Source organism: Otolemur garnettii, unplaced genomic scaffold (assembly GCF_000181295.1).
Source record: "Otolemur garnettii isolate 467f Iridium unplaced genomic scaffold, OtoGar3 scaffold00063, whole genome shotgun sequence".
NCBI lineage: Eukaryota > Metazoa > Chordata > Mammalia > Primates > Galagidae > Otolemur > Otolemur garnettii.
In genome coordinates this window covers 7,469,279-7,484,750 of record NW_003852458.1, presented here as the reverse complement: position 1 = coordinate 7,484,750, position 15,472 = coordinate 7,469,279, and the positions used below count along the sequence as shown (strand labels likewise).

General features: G+C 41.0%; 1 pseudogene; it reads right to left on the bottom strand.

Moving 5' to 3' along the window:
* Positions 1-11,841: 11,841 nt before the first annotated feature.
* On the bottom strand, positions 11,842-12,424 carry LOC100946103 (annotated as a pseudogene).
* Between the last annotated feature and the right edge of the window lie 3,048 nt (positions 12,425-15,472).

Below are 15,472 nucleotides of genomic sequence, written 5' to 3'. Positions count from 1 at the left end.
TTGGCTCTCAGCAAGAAAGCAGTATGACTAACTCTTTTTTCATCATGACCTTTGATGAGTACACTCATTTATTGCCAGCTAGGGTCTATAAAAATTGTAAGATATGGCCCATTTTTCCAAGGAACAAACCTAAGAACCAATGGCAGCACTAAAGGAAAGCTTGCAAAGTGGTAAGGAATGCTTTAGCCCTCTGTGTTATCTCTAGGAACATGACCATCCAAAGATCCCAGGTAAACCTAACATCTAGGTAAGAGTAACATGCTTGCCATAGAAACACCAAGAGATGCTTCCTTGCTTCCAGTCTTTAGGCTAGACTGGTGTCCACAGATACTCCAGATGGAAATTTGACACCATCAACGAGTTAGTACTTCAAACACTTTAATATGTTAAGATAATTGAAAGGAGTGGTATTTATTTATTTATTTTTGAGATAGAGTCTCACTTTATTGTCCTCAGCATAGTGCCATGGCACCATAGCTCACAGCAACCTCAACTCTTGGGCTCAAGTGATCCTCTTGCTTCAGCCTCCCAAGTAGTTGGAACTATAGTGGCCCACCATAATGTCTAGCTATTTTTTAGAGATGGGGTCTTGTTCTTGCTCAGGCTGGTCTTGAACTCCTGAGCTCAGGTGATCCACCCACCTCAGCCTCCCAGGGTGCTAGGATTACAGGCATCAGCCACCACACTAGTATGGAGTGATATTTATTTTAAATAAGTAAATTTCATTTATGTTATTTCATATAATATTACATTAACCCTTGGAGGTTAGTCTTATTAGTCTTAATCCTGAAGTTAAAGACTTATACTAGATGTGGTGGTCAAGGGCTTGTGCCTAGCAGACCTTCAACTACAGGGAGCATAACTGATCAAGGAGCCTGGAGGCTGGCCCCAAAATCTGTTTGTACACTACAGTTTGTACACTGGCCCCTGGCTAGTGCCTGAATACAGCAGGGATGTTGTGCCACTGTTACTCTTGGACAACACAGGATTCTTGATGGGTAGCTCTGGCTGGAGGACTACTCAACAGTTTTGTCAAATATTCCTAAAACTGCAAATAAATCTAAGACCCTTGTGCCCAAACTTTCCTCCTTCTCTCCTTTAGTTGTGGTCAAACTTGTATCAGTGACAGTTCTAGACCTCTCAGATTCCCTCTCATTTTATCTTACTCAAGGGTTTTCTGTGTAATGCTATCCTTACACAATTTACTCTGATCTTGGCATCTGCTTCTTGGAGGGACTGAGAGTATAAACAAACACTATATTTGTAGTACTTATATGAGGTTGGAAAATTAAGTTTATAGACTTATCCTAGAAAAAGTGCTACCTCTCTCATTGCTGAATATCACTGTGCTTACCAGATTGCCAAGGGGAGTACCATGAAATGTTTTAACAGCAAGTCTAAGCCTGATTTATAGTTGGGATGGTTTGGTACAGATGTAGAAGTCATAAATGGATGGTGGCAAAAGTATACCCCATTCAGATGAAAGACAATGGAAAGGAGAAACTTCCCAGTGGAAGGAGCTGGAAGCCATGTACCTAGTTATGTACTTTGTGTTGAAGTAGTCTGAAATGAGAGTGTCTGTAGATTCTTGAGCAATAGTTCATCTAAACAAGAGTCTTAAAGGAAAAGGCTGGAAAGAAAACACAGGGGGGTCAGGTATATAGTCAGGTTCATGTGCATATGAAAGTGGACATAAAGTATAAAGATATTTGTCTCACATGTTTACGACCACCCAAAAGCATCCATCATGAGAAGACAGACAGATGACTTGCCAGTTGACTTTAACCACCCTCCATGTTGGCTACTCTAGAACAGGATGATGGTCAGATGAGTGGGATGAGCACTGTGGGTGGTGAGGATTTTGCTTTCCAAGACCCACCTAGATAAGAATGCAACTAAATTTCCATATTTTCAGCAGTAGAACCATACACTAAGTGCTTAATATAAAACTTTTCCTTCAGCAAAAATCAGCCACTGATTTACACATTGACTGCATCAAGCCCTTGTCTACTAGGAACAAAGGCACCTTTTCCTTTAATAGGTTTCAGATCTAATAACTTTCTCAAGTCTGGCAGCAAGCCTTAGATTTCTACCCTTTTTTTAGGTTTTCAGTGTTAAGCAATACGGAAGAGGGCTGTCCATTTATTTCATACATACAGACCAATGCTCTATTTATGATCTCCACAATACCCTTTGAGTCAAGTTTTGGTTTTTCATCCAACCTTAATGCTCATGACAGTAATTGCTGCCTCCTGGATTCTGGCAGTTTGTTACCTCCTTCTGCCCTCTGTGACTTTACGGTAGCATCTCCATGGATATCCATAATCTGGCTCTGTGAATGCCTCTTCTAGCATCAGCACTGAACTTAATAATGCCGGTGCCTCTCTTACAAGTGCATTAATGATGGCTTTGGGGTGATAATGACTATTAAAGGCCATTCAGGCTGAAGATGGTTTGGGGCCCTGGGGTGAGGACTAGGGTTAGGGCCCAACTTCATGATCCTGTGAAGATGGCTGGGATCAGGGCGGGGGGGTGGGGGTGGTTTGGGGCCTCTTGGTTGAGAACTAGAGTTAGAGCCTGGCCTCAAGTGATAATTATAGTCAGGGGTTCTGGGTGATGAAGAGGGTTTAGGGCCCTTGGTTGAATGATAGGGTTAAGGCCTGGCCTCAGGTGATAATTACAGTCAGGGTGACTACAGGATGCAGAGGGTTTGAGGTCCTGGGAAGAGGGCTCAGATTAGGGCCTGGCTCCATATGATGGCTGGAGTCAGGGAAGCCTGTGGGATGGAGAGAGTTTGTGCCTCTGGGGTGAAGGCTAGGGTTAGAGCCTGGGACTGGGTAATAATTACCATTAGGGTAGCCTGTAGGATGAAGAGAGTTCAAAGCATTTGGGTGAGAGCTCAGGTTAGGGACTGGCTTTGGGTGATAATCATGGTCTGGAGGCCTGGGAGATGGTGAGGGTTTAGTTGCCTGAAGTGAGAGCTAGGGGTAGAGCCTGGCTTTAGGTGATAACTGCAGTTTGAGGCCCTGGAGGGAAGGCTAGGGTTAGAGCCTGTGTTCAGGTAATAATTACCATTGGGGCAACCTGCAGGATGAATAGTGTTCAAGGCATTTGGGTGAGGGCTCGGGTTAGGGCCTGACTTTGTGTAATAATTATGGTCCAAGTGCCTGGGAGATAATGAGGGTTTAGTTCCCTGTAGTGAGAGCTAGGGGTAGGGCCTGGCTTCAGGTGATAATTACAGTTTAGGGCCCTGAAGGATAAACATGGTTTAAGGCCCTGAAGGGAGGGGTCGGTGTGCTTCATGAGTTTGGATCAGAGGGCCTGAGAGATAAAGAGGACTTGAGGCCCTTTGGTGAGGGCCGGGCTTCGGGCCCCTCTTCAGCTGATAGTTTGAGTCAGGGGTCTGGGACAGGGAGAGGTTTCAGGGTCCTTGGGTGAAGGCTAGGGTTTGGGCCCAGTTTTGTGTGATGGTTTAGTGAATGATATGTCCCTCTGGTTTCCCCCTGGAACACAGTTATCTGTGGGGTACTCTGACTACCCGTGATGTGTCCCTTCCAACATGTATACTTCCTTCTGCTTCTTTAAGTATTCCTCTGCTTTCTGCCAGGGGTTCTCAGATACTTCTACTTTTGAGTTTTGGCAATCATTATGTACACACTTCTGAGAGTCACCCCAGCACAATTGTTCTCGGAAGTCCTTGCCAAAGCATTAAATTCTGTGTCTTGAGAAAATGACCCTAAGTTACTGAATTCTTGCTTACCCAGTGTTACCAAGAATTCTCTCAAAATTCAATAACAGAAATGTTCTCCTGACTCTTGCTGGTACATGTTATCTAATTTCTTGCAAATCTTTTGAAATTTAGTCTCTTTCTTCCCGTGTCAGGCATATCCATATGTTGGATTTACCTCTAGCTTTTTGCCTGGCAGTGAGGACAGGATGTAGAGGCAGCTCCTGAAGCAGACGCAGGTGCCTGGGGTGGCCTCTTCTTCATGTCATAGGACCACAGAATGCTAGTTCTTACTGGGAAAAGGTGGGCCATCTCTGCAAGCCTGGAGGGTCCAGAGGAGCTGCAGAGCCAACCCTCATATCCATCCAGTTATTAACATCATCCCATATTTCAGGGCCCAAGTTATGCCCACCGGGACTCTTACCTTCATGTGATAGACTTGCCTGGATGAGGCACTTTTTCACTTCTCTGGAGCTCTGACAGTTCGAGCCTCCACCTGCCACTCAGCCATGCCTGCTTCTCCGCTGCAAGCGATAAGGCCTCATTTTGTAAGTTCCTTTTGCTTCTCACATAGAGCCACCGTCTGCATTTTAAAGTCCCCTGGCTTCTCATTTTCCCTTTATATGCCATCAGTACAACTTCTCAGTAACCAGCCAATGCCACTGTCTTTGTGGGCTTCCCTTTACCCGTATGTTTCTAACTCTTTCATTATTAAATCTGTCACATTGTTCTCCACTGGGACCATTTTTTCAACACTAAGTTCCAGGGACTGCATGTGGCTGGATGGTGTCCCTTTCCCCTGCTGGACAGAGGATGAGCCAGTCATCTACATCAGTCTTACCAACTGTTTTCTTGAACCATTCTGAGATCACTTGAGAAGTAGATGGCAAGATAGGATCAAACATGAAGGGATTGATTAGGGGAATTTCCTTTGCTGGAAAATAGAGAGGGAATCAGAGGAGGCTAGAAGACTTCTTACATCTCCATGTAGTTCTGACTCTTATGAAGGAGAGTGGGAACAAAATAAAGGTCAGTTGAAGGAAGCCTAGCATAGTCACTGTGATGTGAACTTCTGCAGACATTGAGCAAGGCTGGGGGGGGCTCCTGAGCCCAAGCGATCTGCCGGAGGAGTCTTGCATCTCCTAGGAAGGAGCAGCATTAGTATTCCGCCTGACTGAGAGGCGTTCCCGGGAAGCACGTCTCCTGTGCAGCTGTACAGATGGATTTCCAGATGCAGCAGCTGGGGCCTTATCAGTTATACGCTCTTCAGTCTTATATATAAGAGGTGTATTTTTAAGATCTCCACTTATTGCTGTTATAAAATTGCCAAGCTGTCCTGGCTCACAGCGTAAGAGAAAGATTGGATCCATCTGTGAAGAAAATAAATCTTTAACACCTTCAGGGGTATAGGCAGGGTATGAGCAAAAAGGTATAACACTTTCACAAAGGAAAATAGTGGTTTCCAGCCCAGTGGGTAAATGGGTAATAATTTACCAAGTCCTATTTCTGGGCTCAATGGTTGAGCTTCCCTTTGTCATCCATGGCTTCTGGACCTTAAAGAGCTCCTGCTTTCTTATGACTCCCAAAGATGTCCTCAGTCACGTGTCCTATAAAGACGGGTCTTCACTAACGTCAGTTGCTTCTCAGTGGAGGTAATTGCCAGGCCCTGTGAAATGTGCCACTGTGCTATATGCCAGGCATTATGCAAAGTACTTTACATGTGTCAAGCTATTTGTTCTATATATATGTATGTGTATATATATATATATATATTTTTTTTTTTTAAAGAGACAGAGTCTCACTTTCTTGCCCTCGGTAGAGTGCCATAGCATCATAGCTCACAGCAACCTCCAACCTCCAATTCCTGGGCTTAAGGCTATTCTCTTGCCTTAGCCTCCCTAGTAGCTGGGACTACAGGCACCCACCATAACACCTGGATATTTTTTGGTTGCAGTTTGGCTGGGGCCTGGTTTGAACCCACCACCCTCGGTATATGGGGCTGGTGCCCTACTCACTGGGCCACAGGCACCGCCCTGTTCTTTCAGTGTCTTTAAGAAGCAAACACTATTGTCACATCACAGAAGGAATGATCTCAGGAGAGACCAAATAATGTGTATGAAGTTAAGTGCCTGGCAGAACAAGACTTCATTCAGGTTCATGGTACGCACTAGTAACCTCTGCTATTTAAGATTTTATTCATCTGGTGTTCAGCCTGCCCCTGGGGGAAGGGCCTACCTACAATTTGAACTTTACCTTAGAAATTAAAACAGTGTGACCTAAACATTAGTACCCTCATAGCAATCTGAAATAAAAAAAAATTGACTCATGAGGTGTAACCCATTGTGGACACATTTTATGTGTTTTTTAATAGTTACCCTTTCAGCTTTTTCACCTTGTTCAATGTCTACAGTAATAGTGAGGGAATTGCCTCATTACTTATTATAATACACACATATTACCTAGTATACCTAATATAATATGTAGAAAATATACCTTTTTTCTACTCAGAACACTCAATTATCATATATATATTTCCTTGTGATCATTGGAGTACAGTAAATATTTAACAACTGGATGGGGGGAAGGAATGAAGGGAATAAAAAAAATTAGTCCTGATTTATAGCCATACTAAAAAGGTGTCTGATTTTAGGCTACCAACATGATGTCGGTGAATCCAAAGTTCAAAAGAGATGAAGAGTGGCCCATCATTATATAACATGTCACCCATAAAGATGCAATGAGCATAAAACTTCAAGAACATAGAAAGTAGTAAAGTGCAGGAAAATAATTAGAGAGTAATGAGTATTAACTTCATCTTTCGTATGTTATTTAATGGTAACACTCTAAAAATTTAACTTTTAATACTGGCTATTTTAAAAATAAAGCTTGAAAAAATTCTCACAATGTTATAATTAGTTGACACAAGCCAATATAAGCTTAGTCCAAAGCACTATTGCTTATAATTCTTTTGAATTCTCCTTCCCTGACTTATGTCTTCTTATTCTCTAAAGTTTGATATTTACATTTCCATGGTTGTTATGAACTGAATTCTACCCACTCCCCCAAATGTCCATGGTGAAGTCCCAATCCTCAGTATCTTAGAATTTGACTATAGTAGGAGAGAGAGCCTTAAAAAAGATAAATAAGATAAATTTAAATCATAGGGGCATCCCCTGATCCAATATGACTGGTGTCCTTATAAGAAAAAGGGGAGATACCAGGAATGTGTATACAACAGAGAAACGTCCATTTAAGGGCACAGAAAGAAGGAGGCCATTGGCAAACGAATGGGAGAGTCGTCGGGAAAAACCTGACCTCCTGGCCCTGGTCTTAGACTTCCAGCTTCCAGAAAGGTGATAAAACAAATTTCCATTGTTTAAGCCACCCAGGTATTATGTTATGGCTGCCCTAGCAGATTAATGAAAAGAGAGGTAATCTCATCATATCTCAATTATAACCATGAGTTTGACCATGCCTTGAAAGGATATTGAAAAAAATCAGAACCATTCAAGGATCTTTAGATTCCTTCTGAATAGATCAGTTATGAATACTGTACAACCTTCTCATTGGTGACAAGATAAATTTCCAAAAGATGACCTAAAACCCAAGACTGCAAATAAAAGTCCTGGAAATTGCTCCATTTTCCATCTCACTTTGTTTCTGGCATGACTGAATTTGGAATGCTTTCCCCTCATTATGTTTAGACAATCAGAGGTGTTATAGCTCAGTCTGAGTTTCCCAAAAATGATCCTCAAGCATCTCTACAATATCCAGGAACTCAGTTTTATTTATTTGAACAAACCTGTGTGTTTAACTAACAAAATATCCACTGCATACGTGATTTTTCTTAAAGTCTTTGACTCACTCTCACTCTAGTTATGACTAATTATTTTAATGTTGATGCTTTTTAATTGCCTCTTTTATATAGCCAACAGTTGTAATGTCTGAACGTCACTTCTTTTAAAATGAAAAGAGCACCACTAAGACAATAAAAGTTTTACTTTGTCTCAAATAATGTCTTACAAAATAGAAGAAGTGTTTTTCCTGCCTTAGAAAGGTATTTTATAATACGATATATATATTTTTTTTATCTAGAACTTGTTTTTGTGAGGTCATTATATACCCAATACTTATAATTTTGTCTATTTTAAAAAATATTTCAAATAAGACCGTTTTATGAAATCCAGTATCTGTCTTCAACCAGAGGAGAAGGTTAACATGACCACTGAGGAAATCATGGAAAATGGGGACCAAATTTTATTAGCTTCACTGTGTTTGTAATCTGACTATTTTAATGCAGTGACTAGCATGAAATGAATCGGGAAGCAAAATCTTCCAAAAGAGATTTAGAAGTGTGGACCTGATGACTGGTTTGTAGTGAGGAATTTTCATTTGCTTCTTCACAGAATTCCATGTCTAAATGCATCTCAAGGATGCTTGGTAGGTGGTCTCAGAGGCTGGAGATAAAGAAAAACCGAATTACAGAATCAAAGTTCATCTGGGCAGTGGCCTAACTTTCAGAAAGTTATGAAATAGATGCATTTGGATGGCCTGCACTTTGTCTTGTCCTCTTTAGCTCCTTCTTCCTCCCTTTCCTTCCTCAAGGAGTTGCTTCTGGACGACACATCTTGGTTTACAGAATGTCGGTTCCCACACAGTAGTGCCCGTCTGGAATAAGACTGGGATTTATTCCGCGCCTTTTCTAAAGGATACTTCTCACCACAAATCATCTCTCTGTATTGTCCAGGCCCTCTCTCGGCATGGTGGTGTTCATCTTTTCATGGGTTAATGAATATTCTTTTAACTATTTTGACATTACCTTCCATGAGATAAGATATTGCCTAAACATTATTTCCAAAATTTGGAAAGCCAGATCCTTATTAAAAAGACTCTTAAAGAATGAAACTTTACATCAGCCTGATAGATTAAAGAAGTTTTTGGTTTGGGGGTTTTTGTTTTTTTGGCTTGCTTTGTTTTTTCTCTTTTATGGATCTTTTAAGAATTCTTTCTCTACATCACAACAGTAAATCCCTTTGAATACTCACCCCAGTATTTTTGTTATCTGTCAGTGTTTCACCTGACAATTAATAATTAGTAGTAAAAGAGGGACCAGTCAAGATGGAACTGGCATGTTACTCAGATCCCACCATAAAGTCAAATGACACTCAACATTCTTTAAGTTCAAATATTAGAAAATACATGCGTATTTATAGTATTATAGCTTGGTTCATCATTATGCTATGTTAACAGGCAATCACAAAGACTCGATACCTAACCATAACAGAAGTTATTTCTTGTTCACCCGGCGTGACAAGAATGAACTGCAAGGGGCCGGGCTACTCAGGGATCAGCCTTCATCCTGCAGCTTCATCCTAGGCATGGAACATGTGGTCTTCTTGGTTGTAGCAGAGGACCAGAGACTGAAATTGTATATGGGCTTTATACCATCTCAGCCAAAAAGTCACGGACATTACTATTTCTGAGATCCTGTTGGTCAGAACTAGTCCCATGGCTCTGCCTAATTATAGGAGGAAAGTGAAATCTAGTCATGTGTCTGGAAGGACAGAAGAACTGGATGTGGGTGAACAAGGAAACTTTCTGTCATATGGAAACTCTCTATCAGTAATAAATCTAATTTGACTCCCTAGTGAAATGATAACATATTGGTAACTTTAAACCACATATAAGCAATTTTATAGTATCTAAGAAAAACATTACCCGCATGAGATCACTTTCTAAAACAAACATCTTTCTTTGCAGGGATATGACACCAGTTAGGATATTTACTATTGGAAAATTATACATGTAACATTATTCAGATTCAGTTACGTAATATATATGTATACATGGCTTTAACTTCATAACTTATATGGATCAAAGATAAAATTATTTACTGATAACTTCCCTATGCTTTAGGCTTGACTCCAAATTTCATATATATATATATTTCATTTATCTCTTCAAAAATATGTAAAAACAATTAATGCAGATTATGAAGCATTCAAACAAGTAAATTTCCAGAAATGTGTTAAAAAGATTATAGAAATGTGTAGTTAGTTTCTTACAATGCCTACTTCAATGGATAATGCATTTGAAAATATAATCTTAGCTTGTTTTTAATTTAGGACTTTTGTTATTTCCCTAACTTCACAGTTACAGTTATTTAAGAAGTCAATGAAGGTTCGGCACCAGGGCTGGTGGGTTTGAACCTGGACCAGGCCTGTTAAACAACAATGACAACTACAACCAAAACATAGCCAGGCACCTGTAGTCCCCCCTACTTGGGAGGCTGAGACAAGAGAATCATGTAAAGCCAAGAGTTTGAGGTTGCTGTGAGCTGTAACGCCTTGGCAGTCTAATGAGGGCGACATAGTGAGACTCTGTCTCCAAAAAAAAAGTCACTAAGGAAGATACTTAGAAAATCAGTAGAATCCCACGTGGAACACAGAGCTCAGCTGTAAGTGTAGCATGATAATAAGTCACAGTGACCGGCGCTGCATCTTCTGTTTTGCCTGGGCAGCAGTTTTTTACACTTCTATTATTTGTAATAAAAACAAAGTTACCAGAAAAGTCAGGAATGATTACAGGAATCTCAAAGGGCATAATTCTCATCCCCAGAAAAGTGACACCCACGATAACTACTTCACATTTTCACTAACTGAGTTTTTATAACACACAAAATCCAACTAAAGGCACAATATGAGGAATCAGTAGACTGTATTCTTGGCTCTCATTACTCACAGGCAACTTGTAATTCCTGGAAGCCCCAACATTTTTTCCGAATGTTTTCAAACATACCCACGAGAGATTTTTCAAGATAAGCTCTGCAGTGTCAGCTGTGTCCTCCTCCCCAAGTTACATTTTATTTTTCAGCATCAGGCTCCCCAGATTTAGCTCCTATAGCCAACAAAACCATACAATGACAACCAAAAACCTACACGTATATACTGGTAAATTGTGGTAATGTCTGGTTATTTGTTGCTGAACAAGATAACCTTTCAAGATAAATAAATTACTTTAGGAATGCAGGTTAGGCTTTTAAGTTTACATGAAGAACCTCAGGCTTGAGGACTGGATGTGGCAAGACGTTACTTTCTAAATCAATGCTAGTGCCCTGCCTGGATGTCAGACCAGCTTTACACTGGCCAGTGTCGCACCCTAAGCTACCAGTCTTTGGCACAGGAGTCCCAATATCATCAGTACAGGTACCATGTGGCATAAGAGATCTTTCTAGTGCATGCGTTGGAAATCTGTCAAACATGAAGATCTCTGAGACCATGGTCATTGTTGTCACTAGGATTTCCCTGATATGGAATTTTTGGATCTTTTGTCATTTGTTATTCAAAGGTATTTAGTTAATTCCCAAAGATCTCCTGGGAATTCAGAATGGTGTCAGTGAGGATTCTCCAGGGAAAATGTCCAGTTTGGTCATAAATCCCTGGAAACTGTGAGACACTTTGCTAAGGCAGAACTAATCTGTCTACTTAAGACAGATTAGTGTTATGGTTGAAGAACTGACTATTAAATACAATGTCCTTCATCAGAAAGACATCACCAAGAAGAGTATTCACAATTCCTTTCTTTTTCCCTGCTTGCTTTTAGCCCAGAGAACTTTGCCAGACTGAGTCTATGCTGCCAAAGCCTACAAAGATTATAATTCTTCTTTAGGAGTCTGATAGTCAGTTTAATATGTCAACGTAGCTAAGCTGAAGCCCCATTATTCAGTCAAACATTAGTATTGGTGTTCCTAAAAGTATTTTATAGATGTGATTAAACCCTAATCAGTTGACTTAGTAAGAAAGATTATTTAACATAACCTGAGTGGACCTAATTTAATCAGCCTTAATAGTAGAGGTAAGCCTTCTCTGAACAAAGAAGAAATTCCACTGTGGGCTGTAGTTTTCCCTGCCTGGTATCAGAATGTTCCAGCTGGCCCTTCCTGACAGCCTCCCCTGTGGATTTTGGATTTAGCCCCCAAATGTCTTACTATACTTCTGCTTCTGTTTCTCTGGTGGAACTCTGGCTAATATGATGCAAAGAGCAATATCCCCAACCAGGCCCTGAAATAATATTTGTTTTTTTGTTTGTTTGTTTGTTTGTTTTTTTTTAACAAATCCTGCCTCAGGTTTATTTGTACAAATAGCACAGGAGGACCCCAGCCCCATACAGACAGCAGCCTAGAGGTGACACCAGTCCTTTTGTCCTCACGGAAGACAGATGCCTCTACTCTGGAGCCTTTGTGGGGGCCTGGGCACCTTTGGGAGCCTGAGCTGGAACTGAAGCTGGAGCTGCAGATGTAGCAGCAGATTGGGCCTTCGTTTGATCCTCAGCCTTTGGCCGGCAGAGCCTGAGACCCTTGGCAATGCGTGCACGAGCACACTTCCCAATCTGGGGGTGGGTGATGTAGGCAAGTTGACTGAGTTTACAGCTGGCACCCTTTGGAATCTTGGTCGTAACCTCCTTGGGCTTTACAAAGGCCTTGATAGCTTCAGCACGTGCACTCACAGCCTTGGCATTGTTGGCCTGCATCTTGTTCAGGCCCTTCTTGTTGTGCTTCTTGGTAAAGCACATGTTCCTCAGGAACTTGGGATCTACCCCCTTAAGAGATTCATATCTTTGCAATCGGGGTTTCTTGATGCCATTTCTGTGCCACTTTCAGGACTGGTTGTGTGTGATGTGGTTCTTGGACTTGGCCATGTCTGCACCGCGACCCACGACTTGAAATATGTTTGAAATAAGTCTTGGACTCTTGAGAACAAACGCACTTTACAAACTGGGTACCATACACTATTAGAATTTTCTTTTTGTGAACTTTCACAAAACTACTATTGGTAGACCGACTAGCTACACCAAAGAAACAGGCATTAGTTGCTCCTCTGATTGTGTCACCGTGGCAGCAAAGAGGACAAGGACAAATTTTTTGAAATTATCTAGGCATTGTATCTCAGCAAATGTTTTTGTTCACTGTTGTTTTAGAAGTGACATGCTTTAGAAAACTAGACTATGCTCCTGTTCTTGGGAGGAGAGTAGTTTGCTAGCTTACTTAGAAAACAAATCAAAGCATTAGTAGATTGTTTGGGGGTCTATACCACAGGAGAAAACACTTAATCAGATTTAGATTTTTTTGTATCTGTCTTTTTAAAAAGCTATCAGGTTTTCAGATATCAATGTCATAATATACAATGACATTTCAGATTTTGGACCTAAAACATGCAGATGATCAACTTTAGATGCATTATAGGTGCATGATCGCCCACCATAGTGTCTATATTGTACATAACCAACACTGAGGCCCTCACTTTTCTGATGGGGAAATGCGAAAAATGTGACTTCCCCATAACAATGTTTCATTTTAATATATTATCTCATACCCAAATTTGGCTTTCCCTTATAATTTTTTTCAAGAGGTAAATGAGTTTTTCCCGATGAATCAGTGTGCTTCTTTCTTAATAGTGTTTTTCCATCATTTCTTCTTTGAGCTTTAGCCATCAGGGAGTTTAGGCTAAAATTCAATTTCTAAATATGGTTATATATACACATACTAGCTCAGGTTTCTTTTATAGCCCTTTCTACGGTTTTAAGCATTCTTTTTTTATTTAAATGGTCACAAAAACAGAGCCTGGGCCAAGTATTGGATTTCCCATGGCCTATTAGGGAAGCCATTGCAGAAAGGAAGGAGGGAGGGAGCAGAGAGCCAGGGTAGGAGTATGAATATTAGGAGACTTCAGCAACATCGCTGTTGTGGGCTGCAGGGCTCAGTTTGGTCAGATTCCTATAAGAAGTGTACAGCCTGGGTGGCGCCCGTAGCTCAGTGGATAGAGTGCCCACCACATACACTGAGGCTGGCAGGTTCAAAGCCAGCCTGGCCCAGCTAAAACAAAAATGACAACTCTTAAAAAAAAAAAATAAAAATAGTAGGGCATTGTGATAGGCTCCGGTAGTCCCAGTTACTAGGAGGCCAGGGCAAGAGAATCACTTAAGCCCAAGAGTTTGAGGTTGCTGTGAGCTGTGGTGCCATAGCACTCTACTAAGGGTGACCACTTGAGACTCCGTCTCCAAAAAAAAAAAAAAAAGAAAAGAAGCGTACAGCATGATTCCCTGAATTACCTTTTAAGAACAAGATGGAAGGCTTTATCCAGTGAAACCAATTCTCCCATAAAGAAGACTTCACAATTTATTCACCAGTTCTTGGCCCTCATTATTTGGTGGCACATCTGAGCTCTTAAAGAATCTCCACTGCTGCCATGGCTACTAAACTCAGAGGAGGGCTACAGAGACAGACCAGCACGGGCACCAGCGGCATCTGCTCAGGTGCATTATCTCTGTGCCTGCTCATGGAACACCTCCCAGTATCTTTTAGGAAAGAGCTGAATGAAAAACTTATATACATCTCTACATACCAAGTCATCACTTTCAGGTAAACTTGCAAGCTTTTCCTCATTTGGGAAGTAGTGGATAAAGTTGAGGCTGCTATTATAAAAAGCAAAAGGAATGAACTGAATAAGAAACTATTACAAGAGAAAGTGAAGTAAATGAATGGGAAAATATCTCAGCACATGTACTTCCAGTTTAGAATTGAGGGGATTTATACTCTCTGCAAAAGCTTTCCATAAAATAGTTAAAATGTCACTTCTTATTTCCTGAAATCTTCTTTCCAAAATCTCCCATCCACAATCCACCCCATTTCCATGCACGTGTGACCAGATGCCCTGCCTGTCCTCTCTCCAGTGTGGACAAAGTGCCTGTGAAGTCAAGCCCACCCCATGCAGTCTACCCCTTCCCACCTACTTGATGATGCAGCTCCAATTACTCCATCTTTCTTAATCCATTCATTTTCTTTATTTAAATTTCCAGTTAATATGAGGGTATGTTCAGTGTGTACAGTAAGGCCACATTATTTGCATGTGTAAGGCAAAGTCTAAGTTGTAGCTACGTCGTCCCCCACACAGGAAGTGTGCTACATGCTCATGCATCGTTCCTGCTGGGACGGAACCCGCCACCCCTCCTCCACTCTCCCCACTACTTGGATTCAATGAGTTTTCTCTCATCGTAGCACAATATTGTTAAACCATTGATTTTAGATGAAAATCAGTAATAATTTCCAGTAAAAAGAAAAATAACAAATGTTGAGGTGCTTTTCCACCTGCATTCACTGGTCCATTTCTCTGCTTCTTCTTCCCATAAAATTTCATTACAAACTCACTTGTGCTTCCTGTATACAATTTTTTCTCCTGTTTTCTTAAACCCACACCAATTATGCTGCCATCACCACTTCGCTGAAATGACCTCCATGATAGATACTAAGTCAATGGCAACTTCCTCCTCCTTCAGGGCTGGCAGGAAGTATCAGCTGCCACTATTCACTCTTCATCCCTCAGATCTTGGAACAACCACCTTTCCTTAGTTTTCCTTCCATTCTCTTGGTTACCCCTTTTCTCAGGACCTACTTATCCCTTTTATGCTGAGAGAAGGCTAATTGAAAACAAAACAAAAACCTTAGATATTTCCCAAAAAAGCTAGTTAAAGGAGCACAGAGAGAGAGAGAAATTAGGATTTGACACAGGTTAGAGAGGAGGATACTTTATGTGGTGGTGAAAGGTGTATTTCTGTACACACACACACACCCCCACACACCGATCCATACAACAAATAACTCTCAGCCCTCATTAGATGCAAATGAAATATCATACTGTATCATATTTTAGAACAATATGATAGGGACCCAGAGAATAAGAAGGGCATGCA